This window comes from Lethenteron reissneri, chromosome 24 (assembly GCF_015708825.2).
Source record: "Lethenteron reissneri isolate LAM-NWPU_2019-01 chromosome 24, ASM1570882v1, whole genome shotgun sequence".
Taxonomy (NCBI): Eukaryota; Metazoa; Chordata; class Hyperoartia; order Petromyzontiformes; family Petromyzontidae; genus Lethenteron; species Lethenteron reissneri.
This window is the reverse complement of record NC_083802.1, coordinates 12,619,164-12,632,892: the sequence shown is the minus strand read 5'-3', so window position 1 is coordinate 12,632,892 and position 13,729 is coordinate 12,619,164. Positions and strand designations below refer to the sequence as shown.

Genomic DNA, 13,729 nt, shown 5'->3' with positions numbered 1-13,729 from the left:
CATGCTGTGGGGATTGTTTCACTATACTTTAGGCATGCTTCATCAGTGCAGGCTGATGACAGAGGCCCAGAACCGATTCCGATATCACTCCCCACTGATGCTAACCGTGGCCAGAAATCTAAATAAGTTGACCAGGGTCAGAGTATTACGTGTTAACCGATGCGATACTGCTCCACACCCAGAAGGCAAATAACACGTGAAATACCGTGTGCGATGCACTGATGTTTGTCATATGACCAAGCAATGCGGTTTGTAAAATACACGGTGGTTATGTGAAATATGTAACTTGTAGTAATCGTATTGACTGCTGTAGACATACGATGGGGTTATGCCAACTTAAAATCATGTATCTTTGTCAATGTTTGAAAGATGAAAACAAACTTAAATATAACATCATGCACGTATCATGTATTTTCGTCCTACCTTCAGGCTTAGTCAAATGGCACTCATTTGATAGCACTCTACTCTGTGGAATTTGCCCCAGGCATCCTTTAAAACCAAAGCACCAGGATGATAAAACATGACAAGACGGTGATATAACTTAGAGGCAAAACCCTGGCATGGACACTCCACAAACAAGCAATATGACATCACCCTTGGCCTACGTGCCACTTGGGCAAGCATTAAACTTGTGAACATGACATCATTCGGAATAGGTGGAGGTGCATCTTTCGACAATCACTTGCAATTAATCATTCGGAAGAATCTTAGGAGCAAAATTAGTGCATTTTTGCCATCGTTAAACAAATCCAGTCAATCCCACGATAATTTTTTTTTAGTTCATAATACACATGTAACAATGCCAATATAAATGTACTGTTCTGTACTGTTCGATAAAAATAGAACCAGAATTAAATGTACCAACCAAGCAGACTCAAGCGAGACAGGGTACAGAAGCAGAGTTGTGGTCAAGAGAGGATGATATAAATATCTAATACTGGTAGGAATCTCCTGGTTACACCAGCCCACAGGGGATGATTGTGTCCGTCCGTCGTGCAGGGAGGGGCTGGGTGAGGAGGGAGGGGCTGGGTGGGTAGGGTGGGCCTGGGTGGGGAGGGGCTGGATGGGGAGGGTGGGGAGGGGCTGGGTGGGGAGGGTGGGGAGGGGCTGGGTGGGGAGGGTGGGGAGGGGCTGGGTGGGGAGGGTGGGGAGGGGCTGGGTGGGGAGGGGCTGGGTGGGGAGGGGCTGGGTGGGGAGGGTGGGGCTGGGTGGGGGGTGGGGAGGGGCTGGTCACCCCGTGGTGCCCATTTAAAACTCAACGTTTAACCTACTCACGCCGGCTTGTGCCCGCCCTCACAGTCGGGCATATTTGCGGAATACACCACGCCGCCGTTGACCCTGGCCACTGACCGAGCAACCCAACGTTCCTACCAGCTCCCTCCGCAGGAATGTGTTTTCAAATGCACGACAGATACTAACCAATAGCAATATAAATCGGACTGTATCCAAAGGCCAATGAAGCACATGGGGGTAGAAAACATGTTTCAATATGACATGACTAAACAACACCCTACTAATTCCTTGCATAGCATTCCTCTCAAAGCAGTCATCCCAATCCATGTTAAACCTAAGCAGAACTAGTGACAATGTTTTAATGCGTTATTGCAATCAAATAACCTCAGGGCAGCAGAACAGACTATATAGGTGTATTTAAGAAATGATATAAAATGCATGGCTACATTATTTAACTTGCATAAAGGTTGATGTTCATGAATTGTTGCTTTAATTTCCACCACTCAAACAAGCAGAGTTGTGTAGTTGAAATAGTCACTCCTTGTTACAAATGTACCAATACAAATCTTAAATTAATCCATTTAAATTAGAAGTCGAGATGTCTATCAAAAAAATTAAACCATTTTGTGATCTTCACAGTTCAGTAAATCTATATGTCTTTAGGTCTAAGCGCCTGCCATTGAACTACTAGTTACAATTTATCTTCACCAACAGGCTGACCATCATGGTAAAGTATGGTCAAATAACCTGTATGACAAACATGGCCTTGGGAGGCCTTCATCCAGCAGTGGATTGCCAAAGAGCTGTAAAATGCAATACCAAAATTGACATACCATTTCTGTAACTAATGGGCCATGAGACTATTAAAAGAACTGCGAATTATCCAATTTGATGTTTTTAATTAAATCTAAAAAGGTGGCATTATTAATATGAACAATGCGTGATGAAACACATAGCATTAATGGATTTTACCTCTGGTATAGCAGGTGAGAAATTTGGCAAAACCGTTGCGTTTAGTTGTTATCATGAAACGGATCTACGCATCGCAAAAAAAATAACTTTACTTAAATAAACTGGAGTAGAAATTCAATTAAACGTGGTGTCATGAACGATATTAAAGCGTGTGTATGAGATAAAACACTCCAGTAGCAGGAGAGGTTCACACTTGCATGAATATACAAACAGATGATTACTTTCCTAAGAGATATCAGACAGACAAAACGGATGCACATTAAAAAACCTACCCTCAAGAAATGTAACTCTATAGTTGGGCCACTTATTTTTGCCTTAACTTCTGTGCACAATTAATCACCATAGGTTCCTGTCACAACTCATTGTGGCCTTTAAATTTGGAGACGCAGTAACGTGCCCGGAGCCACAAAACTCCGTGTTTCAATTAAGCATTACATAAAAAGCCACAAACAATTTTGTGAGTATCAATTGCACGGGAAACATGAACGTGTCGGAAGCTATTTTGTCACGATACTTCGTGCTGAAGAGACAAGCTATTTCAGCATTATAATTGTCTTGTCAATTTTTCCTGAAGGATATATATTTTATATAAACCGCAATAGAGTATCAGACTTTGCCCAGCTGACAGATTCACTCTTCTTTATTGCCACGCATAAACAATAAGATATTTTTTTACGGAATGCATTATTGGCTCGAACGCAACATTCCAGTGCAGCCACTACACAAATCTACACAATGAGTTTGTTTGGCATTTTGAATAACTATACAGATAGCATGATAACCGGACAATGCATCGACCTGCTTTCATCAAGAAAGGTGGCCGATCAACTAATGTCATGATCAACGAAAATATGAGAATATAGACATAAAAGAAACTTCCGTCAGCAACTGTCTAGAGTTAAACATTAAAATGAAGGGATTTTGTTACCCATGTTATGTAAAGTTACTGGTATATATACAAGCAGTAAACACACTAATTGTGCACATTTTGTATACATTAAGTGCTATAAGTTATTACAAAATCACAATATACTCCAAATGCCTCCTCTTTACGTTTACATAGATTTCATCCGGCAGGACTTTGGTCTTATACGCAACAGAATAACATATCACATGTGCAAAATGACATAATGCATGGAAAAATAGATGCCATTGCAAGACAAACATTCATAAATCTGCGTGACCCATTGCTGAACTCGCTGAGAATCAAACCAAATTCATACAACCATATATCAGGCAGCTGCCAACAAGATTTGCCCTTGAGCATTTTTTTCTAGCTAAATGTAGACTTCAGGGTTTTACAAACATAAACCAAGCAGACACTAGATATACAAAGCGGCCATAAGAAGAGTAAAAATACAATGTAATCAAGTCGTGAAACGAGTGTGATTAGAGCACTGTACAAGTCTTTGCAGACAGCGCTGTCTAGACAGGAGAAAATGAATTCAACCCACTCTTAAGATGTACCAATATGTATATAGTACAAAACAAAAGTTTAAAAAGTAAGTAACATTTATTGTTCTTGTGGACCATGTCCGTAATAACAGTATAGCACAAACATTCCCTAAAATTATGTCTTAGAATACTTAATGCTTGCTGCGGTGAACATATTTACGCACCATCTTGAACAAGAATGGCTGGTGAAAACCTTCACATTTTACTACGTATGGAATTATATTGGATGCCAAATCATATATACTGAGCTATAAAGATATATAATTAAAGGCCATGTGGTCAGATAAGGACTTTTAATCATCAGCAATGGAGATATGAATTTCCCACACCATAAGAGATTTCATGGTGCATTTAAAAAACTTAAACGAACCACTTACATAAACGTTTATGTAGAGACAAAGTGATCCAATATTGCAACATTCATAATCTTCTTCAGCAATGATCAATCCACTGTTAGATGCATTTCCCAAGAGTCAAGATATCACGATTTCTCAGCCTCATTCTGCAACAATCCATCTAGCTTCAGCAAACAATCCAATGTTATCGCTCCATCTCCACGACGAACCTCCCTCCTCTGGCGTGTTTCCATTGCCACGGTGGCTACGAGATGTTAACTACCTCGCCTGGTATAAAGGAGGTCGTGGGTTCGATCCCATCCCTGACGCCTGTATATTTGGAGCTTGAATGTTCTCCCTGTGGTCGCGTGGATTTTTCTCCCGGCCCTCCCGTTTTCCCCTCCACATTTAGAATTATGCGTTTAGAATATTTGGCTGCTATATATTTCAACATGATAAGCCACTTCTGAAAAGAGCTATATAGCTCAGTGGGCCTTACCTGGTAAAATAAAAAATTGTAAAAAAATGCGTAATACAAAAATCCCACCATTTACTTACTCCTTCAAACGTCATGCAAAAATGTAAAAAAAGAAAATCAATCAATACTTCGAAACCCCTAGAGTAACACTAGCCACAACATTTCTGACAGGTGTGTGACGAGTTGATGCCGTGCAACACAACCGAGTCACAGCTCACTCAATAATGCATTGGAGCGTTGATGAGACTGAACAAATGCTCTGCGAGGTTGCCTCCTAATGTTACTGATCCCTTTAGATAATACATTGGTGTCCCTACCTTGTCTTCATCAGACTTCCTCCCAAGAGCTAAACAACTCACAATGTGTGGTGAATTCAAGATTCATTTAACACGCGTTGTCAAAACATTATTTAAACTGTATTTGCTCTCAAAGATGAACAGTCAAAATTGTATGTAAGCAGCGCCTCGATAATTTGGATATGCAGCCAATTTGTTAAGGCTCAGTGCTTCAGTTCTGCAGCTCCAATGTATGACAGACTATTGTGTCAAACAGAAATAAACATCTGATTACATTAAAATAATGACACTTTTTGTTAGGCTACTGGTGCATGTATGAAGGGTAGAAAAAACCGTGGATGACAACACAACATAGACATTCTACGCCAAGTAAATTCAGCATCAACAGCTGCCAATATCAAGCAACTGCTGAAGACTTCACACAACACCATACATGTTGGTGCTGTTGCCACAACTTATATCGGCAAGTGTTCTGATCTCCTTGCTTAATCAATCTCCTTTCAACTTGACCCATCAATTGGCAGTCGTTAGAAATATTGTACACAGGTCATCATCTGATGCTACCCCTTCATTAATATGTATTGTGTACTGCCCATGCACATTTAAGCGAGTATGAAGCCACTGATTTGAGTTTGCTCCCTGATCCATTCCACTTTTCCTGCATTTGTGAGAATTTCAGATTTTGTTCTATTAATGAACGTCAGACAAAATAAAGCTTCTAGAAATATCGATTCGCAAACAAGCCGTTTCGAGTGAAATACACGTTATACACAGGCGTTCACGTGTCCTGTGCATTTGTAAATATAGGAATACTGTACAGCCAAAATGTGTTTGCTCACAGAGGGATTCCGTTGAGGGTACTGTATATCTACCGCAAAATAATGTGCAAAATATTATTCAATTTCTTGTAAGTAATTACATGAGGCTCATAGAAAAAACACTTTTAGATTTCAGAATTCCTGAATCATAGATGCTGAAATGTTGTCTTACAAACGACCATTAAAGCTATACAACTACAAGCAAACTGCGATATGCATGCACCTACTTTAACACTTTTAACTCGATAAGTGTCAGTTTAATGTTAACTAATGATATCCTTTTTAAAACACACTTGTGTGCAGTGACAATAAACATTGATTTACATCCAAATATATCAGTGTAATCCAAGGATAACTGTTGACTAAGTGAACCAAAATATGTTGAATTTAGAAAGTGTCTAAAAGGTTCTGTACTGGAACGTGGGGACAGGTGGAAGGAGGATACGTGGGTTAAAGGACCACAACCACGCATACAGATTATATCCGACTCCTCCTTCACTCTCTCACTGAATCCAGTGTGACAGAACTCTGAATACATCATCATCAAACATGATCAATCCACTGCTGACTGAAGGCCTTGCCAAGTCGTCACCATCTCCCACAGTCCAGCAATGTTGTTATTAATACACAAAACAATTAACATTTATGTACTATCAACAGTGTTTCTATATGCAGGAAAAATTACCATCATTATTCAAGCCAATTCTAATACATTCTACTCATTTAATGTTGACTATTTTACGCTACTTTATTTTCCTTACTATATCTGCGAAGATATTAGGCATCGCCAGGTTAGTGTTCCCGTTCGTGAATTATGGAGGTCAGCACCAAAATGATTAATGCCACATTTTAGAATTTCGTACCAGTACTAAAAATGTACCCTTTTACTTTTATCAAAGAACTGTCTTACGCAATAGCTGCGAGAGAATTAAAATGTTCCTTATAAAACAGTCGGGTTCTGAGGAAGGGTAAAAACAAGCAATTAACTTGATGCCCAGACTATAATTAAGTCCATTACAACAGCTTAAATGTCTGTCCAAACTTTGATACACATGTTGCCACTTGCTGAAATCTAGTGGGTACAGCAAAGCCTAGTCTGGCATCCTTCTGAATTTAACCAAAAGGCAGAAAATACTGTTTGAGACCATATGCCGTTTCAATTTTAGAAAAATATTATTTTTATAATGAATCCTGTTGGGAAATCAAATTGAAAGCCAAAAGTGGTCAAGGAACAATTCTATACTTATAGCTTGTGCAAGACGTTTTAAACCGTGGCCAGCAGATGTCATCAGAGATACACTGGACAAGAGACCCAACATCTATATGTTTTGCTTTGCACAGTTGTTGCAAAACAAGAAATGCACAGGTTTGATAATTATACAAATTAGCAGAGGTGGGACAAAGTCATTGTTATGCAAGTCCAAGTCGAGTTGCAAGTCTTTGTACATTTTGCCGAGTCGAGTCTGAAGTCATCAAATTCATGACTCGAGTCTGACTCGAGTCCAAGTCACATGACTCGAGTCCACACCTCAGAGGTGGGACAAAGTCATTGTTATGCAAGTCCAAGTCGAGTTGCAAGTCTTTGTACATTTTGCCGAGTCGAGTCTGAAGTCATCAAATTCATGACTCGAGTCTGACTCGAGTCCAAGTCACATGACTCGAGTCCACACCTCTGTAAATTAGCATATAGTGTGTGAGTGTGCGATCCAAACAAGATAAAACATTTACTGAACAATGTAATATTACAAGTGCAGTTGTTATAAGCTCAAACATGAGATTTTTAATTGGCCATTTGTATTGATTGTTTTTCAATCACAGAACTATAACAGTAACAATATAAAAAGCACACGGAACTATCTACACATCCCCAACACCACTTGTATAATTGACATACCACTGATCAAAGAGAGATCAGTCATATCAGCAATACATTAAAGTGATTAGAAAAACATTTATGTAGGAGCAAACTTTGTTAAACAATTGCACTACCATTACATTTAAGCCTCTGTCTCATCCTTCTGTGAGATGGGTTCATCTTAAACAAATCTTTGTAACCTATCTACTGCACGGCTCACACTTTAGGATGATCACAAAAAACTAGGTTAGAAAAGTCCACTGATAATGGAGTGTGGAACTTTCTACCACAGCCCTGCAATATTTGTTACTCACTAATCTCAGATTATGTGCTGGGGGTGTCTTGGAATTTTGCCAATTATTCCTGGATTATCATTACATGGACTGCACAGTTCATCTGACAGTCAATAAGAAACAGAAGGTCCAAGGTTTTGTTGAAATGACCTCAACTGTTGCCATAAATACATTGTTTATTTGTACAATATACAACATATCCCTTTACAAGTTTACAGATTTAATATCAATTTCATGTAAATAAATCCCAAAGAAAAGGATTTCACAGGCAGCATCGTAACATGTAAATGAACACCATGAATGCGAACTAATGATTATTTTATGTTGGCCGAGTTATTTGCATACTGTGCTCATGGTATGGCAAACCTAAACATTTCAAGCTTGAAAAGGACAACAATTAATAATCTCTTTCCTTTCAGAAATTTCCAAACAAAACAAACCAGTTGAATTAAACTCACTGTCAATGTTAGAAACTAAACAAAGATGTATTGTTAAACTTCAAAGAATATCTGTCATCATGATTAAGAGCCATAAGAGCAAAAGCTGCAGAGTATACAATGACAATAGAATGACATAAAAGTGCAAAAAGACAATCTTGATTTGAAGCTTTCGTGACTGCAGGAATCCATACTCTTTGGTTATTTCGGTAAAGTCAATTACAACATTTTTTAAATTAAATTTTCTACCTACGTGACTTTACCGAAAGAACCAGAGTATGCAAAAAGACAATTACTGTATGTCATCTGCATTGGGATTATGAAAATACAGTACATAACAAGATGGTAACAAACATGAATACTTTCATAAGGTAAAGCTTAATCATACAGCACTGTACACACTGCGTACTGTATACATCAAAATAAGCTCACATCACTGCCCAAAGCACTACTTTGTCCATTGGCTGGGGATTAGAATGAAAGGATAAACCTTTTCAATCTTTCATTAAATCTACATACTGTATAATCTTTCACCAAAGGGAAGCAATGTTGCAAAAAGCATTGGGAAAGGGTTCATGTGATCTATACGTCGATTTCGTTTCAAAATAACTTTCATTTACTTGCAATATAAACGAGTACATTTAAATAATGTTAATGTCGTAATTATTTGACTTTTGGTCATATTCATTGGACAAAATAACCCCGGGATAACGATATCAAAAGAAGCATGGTGGTTTTTAAGTACTACAATACAATAAATATGTACTTGTTTACAAAAAAAGGATTCCAACAAAAGCGTTATCCCTTAATTCAGTTGTTACATCATAGCTAATTAAACTCATATTTGACAACGTATGTGTACATTTAAAGGTTTGACAGTACCAATTACTAAAAATTATTGTAAATGGATTTCCGATTCTGGAAATCTCCAATCATTGCAATTAACAAGTGCTGGAACAGAGTGACTGTTTCCACAGCACTTACGAATCTCCAAAATTGTGGTTACAGCTGTACAAGACATAAGATTAAAATACAGTACTCGTACAACTTCCCTGTTCTTCCACAGCTGTAACCACATGCTCTGCACAAATATTTCTTTATAGTCGGTTCATTAAAAGATTTGGAATATTCATGTAAGAGCTCCCCATTGTGATAGTTAAAAAAAATTGTAAATGCTCCTCTGTCAAAATCATGTTGCATACTTGTTAGTTTGCCATCAATTATCAGGCGATTATTAATATTGCAACAATAGTTACATTTGAGCATTAAAATCATAACATGTTTTTGGGACCAAAATAAGTAATGCATTCAAATTATAATGCCCACACACAGAATAAATAGGAAATTACATATTTACAGACCCAGAACCTTAATCTGTTTATAAGTATGTGATGATGACAGTGGAAATAAACTGCTGGTTAATATGAATATGTGTTTGCACATCACACCGAGTTGGTGTGCAGAGTCGAAAAAACTTACCTCTGCAGCCACCCAGTGATTATTGCAAGGAATCACCAAAGTGCATTTTTCTGTAAAGTGGCCTTAAATAATATTTTGGTATTACACGACCATTGCATTCCAGTAGGTTTGTCCAAATCCTAACTGTCAATATTATAACAAAAAGAATATTCGCAGAACAATGTAAAAAAAAACTTTTATGGATGTTCAACTTTGAAATGAAGGCTTCCAATTCAAACTTCGTATTATATTTCCATCTGTTTAACTTCATGTGCTTCAGATGGCCACAAAACGATCATTATCTTAACCGAAATACCAAATAATGATGGCTGGAAATCTAACATTTCCAATACTTCTGATGGAGGGATGTCACTGTACTATATTGCCCATGTAAGTAAAGGGACATAAGCACACACATTGTTACATTCAATAGCCTCAAAGACATACAGTTTACCAAGCAATGTGGTTGTTTTAGCTTTTCTTGTCAGTTTCTGGCAACAACATGTCTTGCAATTGTTTAATTATCCTGTGCAGGTAATATATTTTTAGAGTTTATGAATGTGAAAGTAACATGTGCCCATAACGTGTTGTCAGATCTACAAACAAGCACTGTGATTTATATGTCAACACATTTTTAATGGCGGCGAGGTGGTGGCTGTAAATGGCAAACCTTAATCAAAAGCAAACACCATCGGGCACGAGCAGTCTAAAGCATACCCACCAGCATAGAATGACCTCATAGTTGCTGTCTGGGCTGCATTTGAACTATGGACTCCGAAGAGACACGGACAGTGCAATGATATGGAGTTAGCACACACAAAACCACTCTGTAATACCATATATAAAATATAAAAAATGATAAAGAAACCATATTCAAGTCCTCAAGGAATGTAGGGCCAAATCAAGAGTACGATGCCTGGCTGGATTTTGATTTCCTTCAGCTCCAGCGAATGCAGCACCAGGTACTCATTTCTAGCGGTGTACACCTGGGAAATGCCCTTGCCATGAGTACAAGCCAACTGGAATAGCTGTAAATTTTGGCTTGGGAGGCTGGAATCCAACCCTCATGATGAATCAAAAATACAAACCTTTTAAAAAATGTCCTTCTATTGGGCCTCATTCTACTCCCACCACATCCCGAGCTCTCAACTTCAGCAGCCCGAACAAACATGGAGGCCTGCTCAAAACTGCAGCCAGTGTTCTAGTTTAAACAATACATGTATTATAACAGTATTGGACTATTTCATTGTTTATTGATTTTAACCCATTTTGTTTTATCTTCGTACTCTGTCTCGTTTTGTTTGTGCACGTTATTTTCACATTGTGCTCTTTCCAAGTCTCCCTTGGAAAAAAAACCGTGCCTTCTCTCAAACGAGCCCTCACCTTGTCAAATAAGATCCGATTGCTGAATTCAACATGATAAATATTGTACAGTATAGTGGTCACCACAATGGCAATGCAGCACATGCAGCGTGGTGAGCACATGATTTGACACATGAGCCCTTTTCCGCACCCACCCCCCATCACTGACACATCTGGGTCAGTAGAGTATCAGGTCGCATACACGCGCACGCGCACACACACACACACAGACCAGTCACTCGTCATAACTTCCTTATAATTTCTAACTTATTACTTTATTAAACACTCAACAATGTTTACTTTTTTAGCTTCGAAAAGGATGGGAAAGTGGAAGTGTGATGGTATTTTACGGGACAATTCTGTCTGCAGACATACTAAGTATACATAGGATGCCACACAGTTCATATCAACTGCAATAAATCAGACACCAAATGAATGGAAAGGTAAAACAAAACCACTGCAGAAATGGTACATGTGTGCAATTCGTGCAGAAGTGTGTGAGGCTTACTATCAAGTCGGGAATGCAATTTCGACATCCCTACAGTACAAATAACGCTTATGATTCTCACCATTAATGCACAAATTATGTGAAGGTGAACATTTGAAAGTAATCGTCATATAATGGCAATGTACCCCTTAAGCGTATGTATTAACTCAAAATAAATTATGGTGGTACAACGCTCATGGGAAACCTCTTATAAGTTATAACATTTCCAAATATATTGACTTGTTATGATGCATATGTCCAAATACAGAAACAAAGTATGCAACAAATGGATAAGCAAACCAACAGTCTTGCAGCACATGTTTTGTTTACAGTGCAATTAATGGGAACAATGGCATGGAAATCAATCAAACCATACATTCAAATCAATCAAAGCCTACGGTTGAATTAGATTGAGTTTTTAAGGAGACCTGGAAAAGGTTTCTCAATAAACTTGCAACCATATTGAGACAAGACAACCAAGGACGTGGCTGGCCTCAGTGTTAACAGTTGCTATGGTGTGATAGCACAGTACATATATATATCCGAGGTGTTGTTATATGCCCCTTTTTAACGTGTCACGCTATCATAAATAACACCCTTCCAATCATTACAGAACAGACAGTGGCTCAATGAGAAGAGCACCAGGCTCCCAATTCAGAGCACGAGCTCAAATCCCAACAACGGTCAGACTCGCCGCAATTTCCTTCTGGAGTTAGTATAATTCGCACTATCTGGTAAGTCGAACAATTTTGTTGGTAAAAACAACAGTGGTGGTCATATCAGGCAAGCTCTTGGCTGCATCGAACCATGTGATTTTCACCAACTGATGAGAATTGGCTGCCGTGCCCACGAGGACAGACCGTGGATTTTTCAGACACTGTATGTTTATAAAGATAATCATCGGCGCAAGATTTGTATTCACCCTAAATGCCAGTAAGAACATAGGGATGCAATCAATGATTTTGTATACCGTCCAAATACTATTAAAAGCATGGCAAGACACTGCAAGAGGCACCGAGTAAATATAAACAGCAAAGACGAAACTAAAAATAACAAAAATACGAGTTTGGCAGAGTGAACAGCCAGCAGCATGACAGTGCACAAGCCACCAAAACCCGCACGCAGAATTGTACCCTAATGCGTAATGAACAGATTGATGCAACACCTCAAATGGATGCAACAGGGAACAAAAAGAAACGAGAAACAATTAATGTAATGCATCATGGGACCTCCTTTGCCAGTACCAAAATATGATAATAGGTTTGTCCCCTTTTTCTGGCAACAAAACAAGTGTTAAAACACCAAACTGAAACCTTTTACAAGGAATCTTGTCCTGCATTAACCACAATACTTGTGGTCAAAATGCAAACAAAAACATACTCTGATAATCTATGCATTGTCTTTGAAACTGATTTGTCCACGCCAGAGACAGCTTTCTTTTGAGCCTCATCTCAAACGGTGTTAAACCAGAGGACGCTTTCGTGCAGTTGTGTGGAAATTGTGTTTCTATCTACGTGACTTTACCGAAAGAACCAAAGAGTATGAATTCCTGCAGTCACGAAAGCTTCAAATCAAGATTGAACCGCCTCTACGGGGAGGATCTCCACACACCTCAGACATGACTTCAACCGAGAAGATTGATGCAAAATTTAGCAATCTTTGGAAGGACGTTGATCAACCGGGTAAAGTGTTAACTGTTGTGTTGGCCGACTCTCTGAGTTGCATTACATTTCTAAGTTTGATAAGTTTTTTTTCTTGTCTGTCTGCATTAACCACAATACTTGTGGTCAAAATGCAAACAAAAACACACTGATAATAAATGCATTGTCCTTGAAACTGATTGGTCCACATCAGAGACAGCTTTCTTTTGAGCCTCGTCTCAAACGGTGTTAGTAAAGTATTGGCATTGCCACAATCTTCCTTTACGAAAGTCCTCCTTTTGACACACACTGCTACAACATCACACCATCAAGGGGGCAGTGCAACCAGCACGACAGTGACAATTGTTTTGCAGAGTTGGCCACTTTCCTCCTGTCCCAGACGCGGGGATTTTCTCCAGGTTTCTTTCTAATCGTCGATTGCCAACGCTAAAAGTGCCACCGACTCAACACCCCGAGCAAATACCCAAATGCAAAAGAAAAGGAGCGAATGCAACAACCCAATGAGTCACTGTTGGGTTAAAGATGGTAAGTTTATTCTTGCCAAATTGCGAGAATGGTGATAATTAGTTGTATTATTAAACATCTCCAC

At 38.8% G+C, this 13,729-nt stretch overlaps 1 protein-coding gene across 3 annotated transcripts in view; it reads right to left on the bottom strand.

Moving 5' to 3' along the window:
- Nucleotides 1–13,729, bottom strand: part of LOC133346609 (nuclear receptor ROR-beta-like) — a 140,767-nt gene that overhangs the window by 19,215 nt on the left and 107,823 nt on the right. The window lies entirely within an intron of this gene.